We start from the raw sequence: 14,511 nt of genomic DNA, 5'->3' as shown, positions 1-14,511 counted from the left end.
AAGTCACTTCTACACATGTGCAATAGTACTGGAATGCTCATTGCATATGGTGTATCTCTATGGCAAGGCACCAATGACTTTACATGTAGAAAGCACAATGGTGATAGCGTGATTGACTATATGTTGTTCTCGGAAGCTACTTTAGAATGCATACAAAGCTTTACACTTGGTGAATGGAATCGGGAATCGGATCATAGGATGTTATGTATTGACCTCAAGTGTGGTAAACGGCCCGAGCATGTAGCCTCCAATCATGATGTGAATCATTTGTACCTACGTCTAGACTTCAAAGAGCACTTATATATGCTGATATGGTGGACCAAATGTTAAGCATGATAGAGCATCAAGAGAGCCCAACATTAGAATGCAAGTGGAAAGTTTTCAAAGAAGTAATTTGCTCTTGTGTGAAGGAATGATTTTCGGTGAAACACATGTCTTGCAAAAGGTCTAAGAAGGGTAGCACCAAGAAGAAATGGTGTGACATGGAATGTAGTCAAGCCCGAAAACACTTGCTAAGATTGGATGCAATCAAATACAAGGAAGTTTACTTGGAATGTTCACATACACACAAAGCACTTGTTCAAAAGAAGAGGAGAAGGTGGGAAGTCAAAAAACAACTTCTTTTAGCCCAAGAGAAAGCACATGCATGTGGCAAGTTTTGGCAAAATTTAAAAGGCAAGCGCGTTGAGAACTTTGGTGACTTGACTCTTGAGGATATGTATATGCATTGCAAGAACCTCTATGAGCAACCCAATGTCGATAAGATGGAGTGTTGTAGCTCCCTTCCGTTTATGTCTCCCTTCTTTACCATTGAAGATGTATGTCGCGCGCTTGAGAAACTTGCTACTCGCAAGGCAGGTGACCTTCAAGGTGTCAAGGCTGAAATGATTAAATGGACAAGCAAGAAAACACGATATTGGATATGCGATATGTTTAACCTTGTACTTCAGTATGGCATGCCTCATGATTGGAGTGCAAATTGGATCAAACCTTTGCACAAAGGAGGAGATGTAAACAATGTGAACAACTACCGCACTATAATGGTTGGTTCTTTGATGGCAAAGTTATTTGGATGTATCATGGAGATGAAGATAAGTGAATGGGATGAAAAGAATGGCAAACGTGCGCTTGGCCAAGCAGGTTTTTTAAAGCATCATAGCACTATTGATCACCTTGTCACTCTTCGAGTTCTTATGGAAGCGTCTCGATTGAAAGGAAAAAAGTTGTATTGTTGCTTTGTGGATTTCAAGAAAGCTTTTGACATGGTACCGCGAGGAAATATTTGGAGACGTATGCAAAGCCTTCAAGTGCCGAGAGAATTTATGCATGCAGTCTTTCGCATCTATCAAAAAGTGATATGTCGATTACGTATGGGAGATAGAATTTTAGAATTTTTTGCAAGCACCATTGGTGTCAAACAAGGATGCCCACTTTCCCCAACCCTCTTTGGGCTACTCATTGATGAATTGGAATGCATGGTTCTTGATTTTATGCAGCAAGAAGGCATAGAAGAGGTTAAGATCGAAAATGCGGTGATCATGCTTTTGCTTTATGCTGATGATGTAGTGCTCTTGGCACATACCTTAGAAGATGCACAAAATCTTATGAGTGTCTTGGAATGCTTTTGCCTACATAGCGGGCTGATTGTGAATGGATCCAAAACCAAGGTTATGCTTGTAAAGACCCTCAATGACAAAAATCCATGCATTGTATATAACAATGAGCAACTTGAAGTGGTAGATCACTTCAAGTACCTTGGCCTTGAGGTTCCATCCAATCATAAATGGAAGGATTGTGCAATGCATCGCTTGGAAGCCGGAAAGAGGGCTGATTATGCATTTGAGAACATGTGCAATGCTGGAGAGATCAAGTGTTGGGCTCTCAAAAAGTACCTCTTTGACACATTGGTGACACCAGTGCTTCTTTATGGAGTGGAGGTGTGGGGTGGAAGCATCGGGAAGTCTACTCGGAAAGAGTTTGAGAATGTCCAAAATCGTTTTCTCACCAACTTTCTCCAAGTCAAGACACAAACACCCTACATGCTCTTAATTCTTGAGTCCGGATCGCTTCCCATCGAGGTCTTGGGCATGCAAAGGGTTGTGGAGTACATGCGTAAGACACAACGTAGCCCTTTGCATCGACTTCCTAGAATCGCATATGAAGCAAGTCAAAAGGTTCAAAAGACATGCAAGAGCAAAATACTAAGTTCGGGGTGGATGCTTGACATCAAGAAATGGTTGGAAGATGGGATGCATGTCACTTGGTCAAGGATGCGTCGATCGACTCCCAAGTTAATGAGGCCTTCTTACAACGCCAATGTATCACGGCTTGGGAGAAATCCGGAGGTTCTCGCTTCAACCATTACACCACACACGTTGCCCCAAACTACAAATCTCTCTTCTTCTCCGAACAAGGTAATCGAACCCATCCCTACATCCTTGAGCCCATCCCGTTGAGTGCGATCCGCACCATTGCCTCCATTTGTCTTAACTCCCATTCTCTATGTTGCGAGACAAGATGTTGGGGCACTGGCGAGGAGTGTCATCGACTTTGCACCTTATGCCCTTGTCAAGTGCGAGAGAGTGAGTACCACACACTACTTGAGTGCTCAGCTTTTGACCACATTAGGTCCTCTTTTCCCCATATATTCAGCCATGAGCTCTCCCTACATACCTTCCTCTCCCAACCACGATGTGGACTCTCTATTGCGACACTCATTTCAGCCATTTTTTAGCATCGAGAGTCACTTATGACCTCCACTCACAGCACGTGACATGTTCATTTGGTCCCATAGTTCATATTTGACCTCCGAGGACGATAATAGAACTATCTCTCTCTCTCTCTCTCTCTCTCTCTCTCTCTCTCTCTCTCTCTCTCTCTCTCTCTCTCTCTCTCTCTCTCTCTCTCTCTCTCTCTCTCTCTTTTTGGTGCAAGTGGACTGCAGATGCCTCTCTTTGTCTTTCTCTCACTCATGTATCCAAACTCTCGATGAGCCAAGAACTCACTCTCTGAGATCTGCCTCTCTCTCTCTCTCTCTCTCTCTCTCTCTCTCTCTCTCTCTCTCTCTCTCTCTCTCTCTCTCTCTCTCTCTCTCTCACACACACACACACACACACACACACACACACCATACACATCTGAGCTATGATCATTATGCATACCTATCTCTCTCTATTAAAAACAATTTTTTTTTACTATAAACAATCCGTGCCTGCGCGGACTGTTTCCAGTAGGTTTTCTTAAAGTCTTTAATAGAGAGAGATACATGTTTTTGAAGAGAATACAGACGAGGGTGGTAGGTCTTGGGGGGAGCTGCCATGATGGCCCTAGTGATCTCACACTGCTTTACAGCTACAAGCTGGCCCGTTTTAAGACATCTTCAATGGCATGTTCCCTCATACTCAAATCCTCAAGAGAGCCACTGTGAGAGATACACGTTTTTTATGAGATTTAGATGGCAAGGCTCTGGCTACGGAGGATAAAGCCCAACTCCCTGAAGTTTTGGAGGGTTAGGGAGGTGATGTGAGGCAAAACTTTGAGGAGATTTGCATGGTGCAGTGCAATGGCTAAGCGGTATTTAAGTCCTGGGTCGATAGCCTCTACACAGCTCAGATGCACAAGAGAGGGATGAGAACAATGCCTCTGCACTAGAGTTCATTTGTGTGTGTGTGTGTGTGTGTGTGTGTGTGTGTGTGTGTGTGTGTGTGTGTGTGTGTGTGTGTGTGTGTGTGAGAGAGAGAGAGAGAGAGAGAGAGAGAGAGAGTTTATGTGAGCTCTTGAGGCTTGTTTTTGTGTGTGTGTGTGTGTGTGTGTGTGTGTGTGTGTGTGTGTGTGTGTGTGTGTGTGTGTGTGTGTGTGTGTGTGTGTGTGTGTGTGTGAGTGTGGGAGAGACGGAGAGGGGGGGGGGGGGGGGGGGGGGGGGAGGAGAGGGGGGGAGAGAGAGAGAGAGAGAGAGAGAGAGAGAGAGAGAGAGAGCTAAGGCAAGTGGGCGCATCCATCCTTGTGTAGAGCATGGCAGTGTTTTAGCCGCTTAGCACCGTTCCTCCTTCCTCTTGGGTCTGTCTTCGAGGAGGATCCCCACTGGCAGTTCCCATCCCCAGGTACGCTCCAATAACATTCTCTCTTATGGGTCTCTCTAGGCTATTCAGAACTTAAAAAAAATTATCCAAAACAATCCACGCCAACACAGATTTTTTGCAGTAGTTTTTTTTATAGTTTTAATAGAGAGAGAGACAGAGAGGGAGACGGTTCTCATGGCATCTGCACGCAAGCAAGGGAGAGTTAAGATGTGCAAGCAAGAGAGAGAGAGAGAGAGAGAGTTTATGTTTCTATATTTAAATCTAAAAAAGAACCTAGATGAAATAGTCCGTGCCAACGCAGACTGTTTCCAGTAGGTTCTTTTTTATATTCAAACGTGGACTATTTGTAGTGGGTTTTTTTATATTTTTGAAGAGAGAGAGAGAGAGAGAGAGAGAGAGATCAATTTTGCAAACATACTAAATTCCCTTTATGGTAGATTTAAATAGGACTCTATTTTCATATATTTTCTAAACAATTTTTCTCCTTCTCCCCATGCTTTTAATTGGCTACTTTGATTTTTCAACATCCAATGGTCACCCAAAACATTGGTGAGACAAACAAGTGATAAAATCGGCTCAAGGCTAAGCTGAGGCACACTTTTCTTGAAGAGTGGTCGGTGTGGTAGCAACATCAAAATTCCAATTTTTGGGGGAGAGAGAGAGAGAGAGAGAGAGAGAGAGAGAGAGACCAATTTTTGGGGAGAGAGAGAGAGAGAGAGAGAGAGAGAGAGAGAGAGAGAGAGAGTCGGTATAGTGGTGGCATCAAACCTCAAAAAAAAACCCCCTCAAAGAGTCCTTCAAAAACTAAAAAAATAAAACCCTGAAATAGTCTACGTTGACTGTTTCAAGGGTTTTTTCTAGTTTTGGGAGGTTTGATGCCACCACCATGCCGACTCTCTCTCTCTCTCTCTCTCTCTCTCTCTCTCCCTCTCCCTCCAATCCCTGGTAATGGCCATAACTTTGGATTGATTGCTCTACACATATTCAATCCCTTTGAGAACTTTGACTACAAAATCCCCTGGTTTTTTTTTTTTTTTTGGTGAGGTTTGATGCCACCACCATGCCGACTTTCTCTCTCTCTCCAATCCTTGGTAATGGCCATAACTTTGGATTGATTGCTCTACACATATTCAATCTCTTTGGGAGCTTTGACTACAAAATCCCTTGGACGACTATAACTACAAAATGTTTGATGTCTAAGGATATTCAAACGTAGACTTCTCAATAATCTTGCTAGAAGCTTCAATAAATCTAGAAAGGTTTTGAAACACATGGATTTCTGCTCAATGTTTGTGAAAAATTTGCACCGTTTTCTCTTTGCTTAAGAATGTTCACTCGCCATTTGGTAAGACTCTAATATGCCATATATGGGCATATTATACAATACCCCATATTATACGGGCGTATTATACGATGCCACGTCAACAAAAACGGGCAATTGTATTATTTGTTTATTCTTCGATCGAGAGATGTTTCGATTGAAAGATCTTTATATTTAGAATCGCTCTATGTAAGAGCAATATTTGTGATCTTATAACATCTCTCAAGTAAACAAGAGATGAGTAAGAAAATATAAATACTAACAAAAAACCTATGAATAAAAAATAAAAAAATTAAAATTTTAAATAATATTATATATAGATAAAAATTAAACATAAAAGTTGAAACTTAAAATAATAAATAAATTTTTTTTTTAGTAATGCAACAAAAAGAAGATAAAAATAAGAAACAGTTAAGTCTACTTTGGTAACTTGGGAAAAATAAAATCTATTTATATGTCCACCTATATTTTATCTATCTCCTTTTATTATGAATCTATTACACTATCTTTAATTTATCTATATGTGTGTCTATTTATCTATTTATTAATATTTATTTTTAAAGCTATAAATCTATCTAACTTTCTTGCTATCTGTCCATTTATCTATCTATATATCTATCTTTATATCTATCAACTGTCCAACTATCTATTCGTATATCTATATGTCTATCTATCTATTTATCTACCTACCTATCTACATATCTGTCTATCTATCTATCCATCCCTCTATCGATCTATCTCTCTATTTTTCCATCCATCCATCCATCCATCTACCTATCTATCCATCTATCTCTCTATCCTTCCATCCATCCATCTACCTATTTACCTACCTATATATCGATCAATTTGTTTGTCCATCCATATGTGTCTTGCTATCTTGTTTTTTAATTGATTATTCTTATCTTTTTTTCTTATTTTTTTTTCAATTGTTCTTATTTTCTTGTTAATATTTATACTTTCAAACTCATTATCTGTCTATCTAAATATCTATTTTTAGCTCTTTATTAATATATTCATTTACAAATATATATATATACATGCTTTAAAAAAGTTAAGGTTTGAGTCACACCTAGTACTAGTGTGGGTGCAAGCAATTTAGAGTGAAACCCACTTTGTGATCGCACTTACACAAAAAGAAGAGGGATTTATTTTCTAGGCGCAGGCTTGGGCAATAGTGAGCAATAGAATTGGCTCTTGAAGACCTGGAAATGAGGAGTGCTTTGCACCTCTGAGTCTTTCATTTAACACCTCCAAAATCCACAATGCTAGCAGCATTGCAAGAGGGCACAGATTTCCTGCATCACAATGAACATGCCTAAAATTGGCAATCAAATTATCTTGTTGGCTGTTAAATCCTATATGACTTGGCTCTAAGAATGATTTTCTAAAGAAATTGACTAGTTGAACCAAATTTTTATTTATCTAAGTTATACTCTAGGTTCATCTTTTCTAATTTACTTTGCAAAATGTATTTATTTTTATTTTTAATTTTTTTGGTCTTAAAATCTATTTATGAGGCCTAAATTATTATATATAATTTTTTAGTTTTTAGCTAACCTTTACATCTCTAATGGAGAAGAAAATGAATGCTTGAATGGAGCAAAGCATACACGCATAGCATTTATAGTAATTTAGCATTTTGATCTAAAAATCTTTAGATCAAAAGATCTTTCGATCGAAAGAAGTTTTTTGGATCGAAAAAAAAATACGGGCTAGTTGTGTATATTACAGGATATTCGCATATAATCCCGTATAATACATATAAAAATTATTATACAGGCATATAAATGCAACCCAGGTAGATTGTGATCCGCACGAGTGTGTGCGCATTGATTTGGGTGTGGTTGCGGGTTCGTTTGAGAAAAAAGTGTGTGTGTGTGTGTGTGTGTGTGTGATTCTTTGTGGATAGGGGTGCAATAGAATCCTTGGGCAATAGAGAGGCAAGCATTGTGTGTGCTAGGTGTGTTTCCCCTTCCCCCTTTCTAGCAGTTGCCAAAATGTTGGCCGACTGCCAAGCCTCACCAAATCAATGCTAGTAAAGTGAGAACCACAGACATAAAATGTCAATCCGTGGGACGTAGTTGCCCCGACTAATGCATGGAGGCTGCAAGAGATAGCCAATCTCTTGGAAAACCCAAGTCTATGTTGCTTCTACTTATCTAAGTCTAAGTGTGTGTCAGACGCCAAAAGCTACTTTCTCTACTGCAACCTTATCGAGACAAATTTGTGTAGCTATAAATCTCCAAATGGAATGAAACTTCTAGCATGGGTAGGGTATCCTCTACACTCTCATGTACTCAAATGTCGTTTTTGACACCTCAAAAAGATCGTGCATAAGATAAACATCCTATTTTAAGGTTGTCAATTTTGGTCCTAGAAGGGCTCTATAGCTTCCTTTAGACGTGCTCTATCTATCTCTAAGGTCAAAATCCAATTCTAGTGCATGTATTGTGCATAGGGAACAAAAACAACTCATCGACGGGCACAACTAGAATAACACTTTATCGCAAGAAAAATACATTAAAAGAGAGCTCTCACCTGCAAATGCTTTGGAATGCTCAGAACACCAATGCAATACCGTACGCGAGAGAGAGAAGAGATCGAAGAAACAGTAGGCAATCATTGAGTTACTGCAACAACACTTTCTCTATATTATGCAAAAATTAGGTCTTAAAGTTACAAAAATTGTATTTTTTGCCAAAAACATTTTTCTTAGCAAAAAAAGGGTACCCACAAGCTTTTAAGGTCAAAATATGAAGCATTTGCCGGTATTTACACTAAAACTTGGGGCTACCAAAAATTTAAACCATTATCGATATTTACACTAAAAACCAAGCTTGCATTTGCCGGTATTTACACTAAAACTGGAGCTCGCCAAAAACATTTATCTTACTCAAAAGAAATAGCGGTGCTCTTCAAACTTTTTGGGCTACAATCAAGTTTAACAACATAATGATTTTAAAATTTCAAATTTATCTTTTCTAGGGCTATGAAAAATGTGCATGTACACCTCTCTAATTAAATTACCAAAGAATAAAACGAGAGAGAGAGAGAGAGAGAGAGAGAGAGAGAGAGAGAGAGAGAGAGAGAGAGAGAGATTAGCCAGCGCCCCCCCCCCCCCCCCCCCCCCCCACACACACACACACACACACACACTCAATTTTTCCATCTTTACCCATCTTAATTTTTGGACACACACATATCCCTAATTCTTCTACTGTTTATCTTCTTTTCCCCCACTTTATCTCCTTTTCCCCCACTTTCCTCACTACACTTCACAAATTACCCACAAAGGAGGCATATGGATGATTTGAAATAAAAAGAGATCACAACTGATGAAAGAGAAGCTATGCAAACACAAAATGTCTACAAATATTCAGCACCATAGCCATCAACAATCAATATCCCCTTCTTCAAAATCATGGGAGTCTAATGTAGGCTGCATTGACCGCTTTTTCTTGGCATTTGGTCATGGAAATGGCATAGCCATGTCATGAGTCATTGTTGTTGAGGTTGTATTTCTCACATGATGTTCAGTGAATGGCTTTGCTTGTTGTAGACAGTTACCAAATCCGTCTTTTATTGGTTGAAAGTCTTTGTTGATGGGGTGTAAAACTCCATCCAATTCCCTTGCTTGCACTTCTTACAAATGGAGCAATACCCTTTGCATCAAAACATCAAAGTGTGCTTGTAACCCGGATTAACTTTCACCATATCAAGAGCATGTGCATAGCATTGGTTGCATTTGGCTTCTTTATGGTTTTCTCTTTCATACCAATTTGACATAAATCTATCTCATCACCACTATGAGCCATTATGGGTGACTTGCTAGAAGAAGCAATAATATTGTCATGTCCATCATGATACAAGTTGAGGAACTTGCCCACAATAGTGTTCAATTTAAAACCCTTGAGTAACATAGCTTTAACTTGGTGCTTTCAAATATTACCCTTCATTGCCCATATGCAATTGCAATATCCCCAATCACAATCGGCATTGTACACAAGGTAATGCACACCACCACGAGAAGATTGGCTCTTGATCTTTGCCATAACACTAGAACCCTCTTGAAAAAAGGCCACATCACCATCCGAAATACTTTGAGCCCTTTCAAATGCTCAATCAATTTTTGTATCGCTTTTTTTCTAACAAAGACACCTTTCTTTGCTTCATCTACGTACCAAAAATAAGGTAAACATGAGGTCATTAGTTTATGTAAAAGCCAATCAATTCCACAGCCCTATATATATTTCTTGCCACATAAAAACTTGACTTCAATATGACATGATATGATTCTATGGCTCCATTTGTGTCTTGATTAGCATGGAGAACCATCCTCACACTTCTTGCCCACATCTCTACAAGAACATAGAAAATTATTTCACATAAGCACCCTAGAACATTAGTACTTTTAGGTAGATATAAAGAGCTTAAGTTAAAAATTAAACTTACCAAATTTTCCCACCCAATAAGTGTGAGAATAATCGATGAAGGCATTTTCATGTGCAAGAAATCTACAACACTATCTTTTATTTTATCTAGTGCAATAGCCTATGAAGCTCCACCTTCAACATGCGTGTTCATAATTGCATCAAGGCGCCTAGACTTAGAGCTCTCACTGTCGAATCTTGGACTTTCTTTACAAAATTATTTAGCCAACTACATCGAACATGCCATAAGCACAAATAAATTTGAATATTGAATACCACTCTATTTGAAACAAACGACAATGGTGAAAAAAATTGATAAGCTATCCTTGTGAAAAAAAAAGAATGAACAAGTGATAAGTTTAATAACATGAGAATGAGTTACCTTATAGCATTTATATGGGTAGTTGCATCATCAATAAGAAATGCATTTGGCTCCCATGATCTCTTATTTCAAGGACCCTATTCCAAAGGCATGTAAGCCATTGCACAATACTACTTGTTTCTGAGTTTGATGCGATGACCCATGCAATCGGATCTCCATTTTGATGACTATTAAAGACTAGAGTAGTGTAGAGTTGAAACTATAACATGAAACTTAAAATTAGAGAAAAGATAATAAACACATCTTTTCTAAAAACATGGCTTTGGCATGTAGAGTTTACCTTGTAAAAATTTGTCCCAAAAGTAGAGTCCATAGAGAGTATTCCATTTTTTAGAGATCAAACCTCTCAAGTTGCCAATGTGTTTGGATGCCAAGTACAAAGGGTTTTTTTGTGTGTATCATCCATCTCTTCGTAGTAAAACACATAGTGAGCATGTTGTTGAGTCCACATTCAAACACTTTGGGCATCACTAGAATGTAGTTCATATATAGTACTGGCATGCTTTCTTGCAACATTGAGGATATTTCTAACTGGAAGAAAATCATTCTGGGCTAATGTGTAATTTGAATTGTTCACCTTTTTCTCGTGAACTACTTGAATGTGTGCTTCATGAACTTGGATTGGAGTGTATCCTTTGCACAGCATGTAAAAAACCGATGACTTCATTTCTATAGAAAGCCAAGGTGCAAAGCATAAATTCCGACCTAAGCTTGTCACGATGCCTTCTTTATCACAAAGCTCGTCTTCTCATCAACATGATGCATTTGAATGTAGTGAATTCATGTAAAATCTTCAAGAAGATACAACCTCCTTGCAAAGAAGTGGCATTGGCAACCACACATATGATTTTCTTTTAAGTAGCGTGGGTGCCTTTTTCCCCCTAATTTTGGTGTTTTCTCGGTGTGTGGAACCATTGTTTGTTTTCCACGCATATCTTTAGGACCATGAGCACATCAAAATAAAACTTCTTCTAAATAGCTCTCAATAGTGGGTTGCTTCAAGCTACCCATTTGATTTCTTCTAACCAAATGGCGCCTAAAATTAGCTCCCATGTTTGCAAGAGTCTCTTCCCCCTTGAGAAAATCCCCCAAGCGATTCCAAGGAAAGTAGGAAACACAAATATATCCATAAATAGACTTATCACACTTCTTCTCCGCCCATTTGAGCTCATTTGCATTGAAGGAACCACTAGGTGGATGTTGGAGTTCAATTGGGGTTCCCATTGCCACACACACACACACAAAATCGACATTAGCATGCTTTCTTTTAGAAAAATATGTTAAACAAGCAATATAATGCCCATATTTGTATCAAATAACATTACTTCAAATTGAGCCACCTAGAGGCCCAAACTAACCTTGGATTGCCGTTTGTCTATCTCGATGGAAATTTGGAGAAGATAACGGTTTGATCCCCTTGAGGATTCTTGTTGGTATACACCAATGGTCTCCATCAATTGTATTTAGCACCAAGAGAAGGTAAAGGTAATATCATGTGCCCAAGAATCATTACTTTGTGCATGAATGGCATAAAGGTCAAGTGACATGAATAAAAATAAACTTTCACATGTCTACAATAGCATGTAGAGGCGCAGAATATAGGCGGTAAGAGAAGTTAATGCAAGAGGAATTAAGAGAATATTGTGTGTGTGTGTGTGTGTGTGTGTGTGTGTGTGTGTGTGTGTGTGTGTGTGTGTGTGTGTGTGTGTGTGTGTGTGTGAGAGAGAGAGAGAGAGAGAGAGAGAGAGAGAAAGTGAAAGTGAAAGCGTGCAAAGAGGAAGAGAAAGAGAAAGAATCTTGTAAAGAGAAAGAGAAAGTGTGTGTGTGTGTGTGCACTGGGCGAGGGGGGGGGGGGGGTGATGGCTAAACCTCTCCCTCAATTTCATTCACATTTGGTAATACTCTCTCTCTCTCTCTCTCTCTCTCTCTCTCTCTCTCTCTCTCTCTCTTACACACACACACAAAGATATTTTTTTGAGAAATAACTTTTTGTCATGAACCTGGGCTTTTTCACTGAACAACTTCAAATAAGAAAGAAGTGTAACTTTCAATTGGGTTAAGCTGCTTCTTCTTGTATTTTTGATAGAGTTTAAAGACTTTACAAAGGAAAGGAAGCACCGAATTGTCATTGGTTGATAGTAACTCAAAATACAAAGAAATGGTAGGAAGCCTTAGTCAGAGTCAGTACAAAGAACAAAAGAAACCTCAGTCAGTCTCTGCAATGGCAGCTCAGAAAAGCAATTGTAGTTGTACAAGCAATGGTGGGGTTGCATCTTTTTGAGGTTGTACCAATTTTCCAAAGTCAAGACGGGACAGCTCAGAGCGCCAAACGAGCAACTGTGATGAGGTGGCAACGGGCACCCTCCTGCCACGTAGGAGGAGTGCTCAAAATTTATCCTCAACCAAACAAGAATGCTTTTCTTACAAATTCTCTTCAATATTTTGAGCATGTAGTTCATGACCCCTTATTATTGCTGCCCTAATGATGCCACAAGATTTCAAGATACAAGCAAAAGTGATAGAATTTGGATAGAGACCCTTGTTTTCCATATCCTTCATATACTCAAATGCTTCCTTGCAAAGACCATGTCCAATAATCCCATTCAAGGTGATAATATCATGAACAAGAAGTTTGCAAACACTTCTCTTGCTTTTTCAAGGAACCACACCTAGCGTATATATCAAGCAACACACTACCCACAATAACATCTTGTCCCAACAAGCCACTCTTGCCAAGTTGAGCATGTATGAGTTGTCCCTTGTCCATCGCACCTCCAATGGCAGGTAGCTTTAATATGTAGGTAAAAGTGCCTGCACTTGGAGACAGGCCATGGCATTGCATTTCATAAATACAAGCAATTTCTTTGTCCAGATGCCCATCGTGCACATAAGCAAAAATTAACCCATATTGTTTCAACTTTAAAATGTCTCCCATTTGTTTTAAATAAGTCTTGTTTGGCAGAATCATTGTATGATAGTCTGCCTCGTCGTGTATATTTGCATGCCTTTGATGACTGATCAGGCCTCTAGAAATCTTGTGAAAGTAATGCTCATTGTCTTGTTGTGATTGATGGTGAGTTTCCAAACCTGTTGCTCTCTCACCTCACGCCCTGTCTTCCTTCAGCCTACATCCACGTTACTAATATTGTTGCAGCGTGATTTATTTGTCTTGGCCATGCAATTTGGGTATAGGAAAAGGGCCTAGATCATGCCAAGTGGCCAGCTCTAGGCTCAAATAAGTTAAAAAGCCCATTAAGCTCACAAAGTATCAAAGAGGAAACTGGTATATTCTATCCGTCACCCAATTGTGGTAGATTGATTATGCCATTTTCCCTCTTGAATACCATGTCTTGAGTTCAACTTCCCTCGTCAGATAGATCTTTAAGGTCTCTTTGGGATAGTTTCCTACGATGTTAAAATACTCTTCTTCTTCTTCTCTCTCTCACATGGTCTTCTTTTGAGCTGGGTGTAAATAATTCATTCTCTATATAATTAATTCTCTATTACTATTTTATGTTAGGGTGTGTAACATGCGAGACCTTAGTCATAGTCAACTTTGGAGGTAACACCGAATTTTTTATCTCAATGGGTCTTTTCTATCATGAGGAACCATGTAGGTACCACTAACGTGAAATGTGGTAAGTACCATTCTCTTGTACTACTTGAGTGTCTTTGGGACAATTGATTGGCCCTTTGGATGCCATCTCGTCTATTAAACCTTTTAAACAATCTGAGTTTGTATATTAGCACCACTAGTACAACTGCACCGCCTTTGGCCGTGGCACCTGGATTTTTTTAGCTTAGACATGCTAACACTATCTACATGCAATGCCTTTGTGCAGACTAGAGAAGCGGCCATGAAAAGCATGGTTTTCGTAAAGCCCATGTTCCTTGCTAGCTAACTTTTGCTCTGGGCTTGGACTGCATGTATAGAATAAGGAAAAAAATGCAATCAATGTTGATTGTTGGAGAAGAGAGAAGAGCAATAGCTACTACCCATGAAGCCCAACCGACAGTTTGAATGCCTTTGGGCTGCAAGCAATGGGCTGCATGGCATCAACCCATAGACACTAGCTCCAACAGCATAGCCAACCGTTCAATATGAATTCCCAAGAGAGTTAGCTCTGAGGCCCACCCCTCAAAAGTGTATGAAATAGTCCAAAAGCTAGAGGCACTTCTTCTTGTGGGGCACCTCACGTAGTGCCACATGCCTTCAAGATGCAAGTGTATGAGATTGCATCTGGAGAGACACCCTCACTTTGCATCCGTCGAAAACAGCCCATATCAACATCTTGAAGA

The sequence above is a fragment of the Adiantum capillus-veneris genome, chromosome 4 (assembly GCF_014529385.1).
Source record: "Adiantum capillus-veneris isolate H3 chromosome 4, ASM1452938v2, whole genome shotgun sequence".
NCBI lineage: Eukaryota > Viridiplantae > Streptophyta > Polypodiopsida > Polypodiales > Pteridaceae > Adiantum > Adiantum capillus-veneris.
This window is presented reverse-complemented; position numbering follows the sequence as displayed.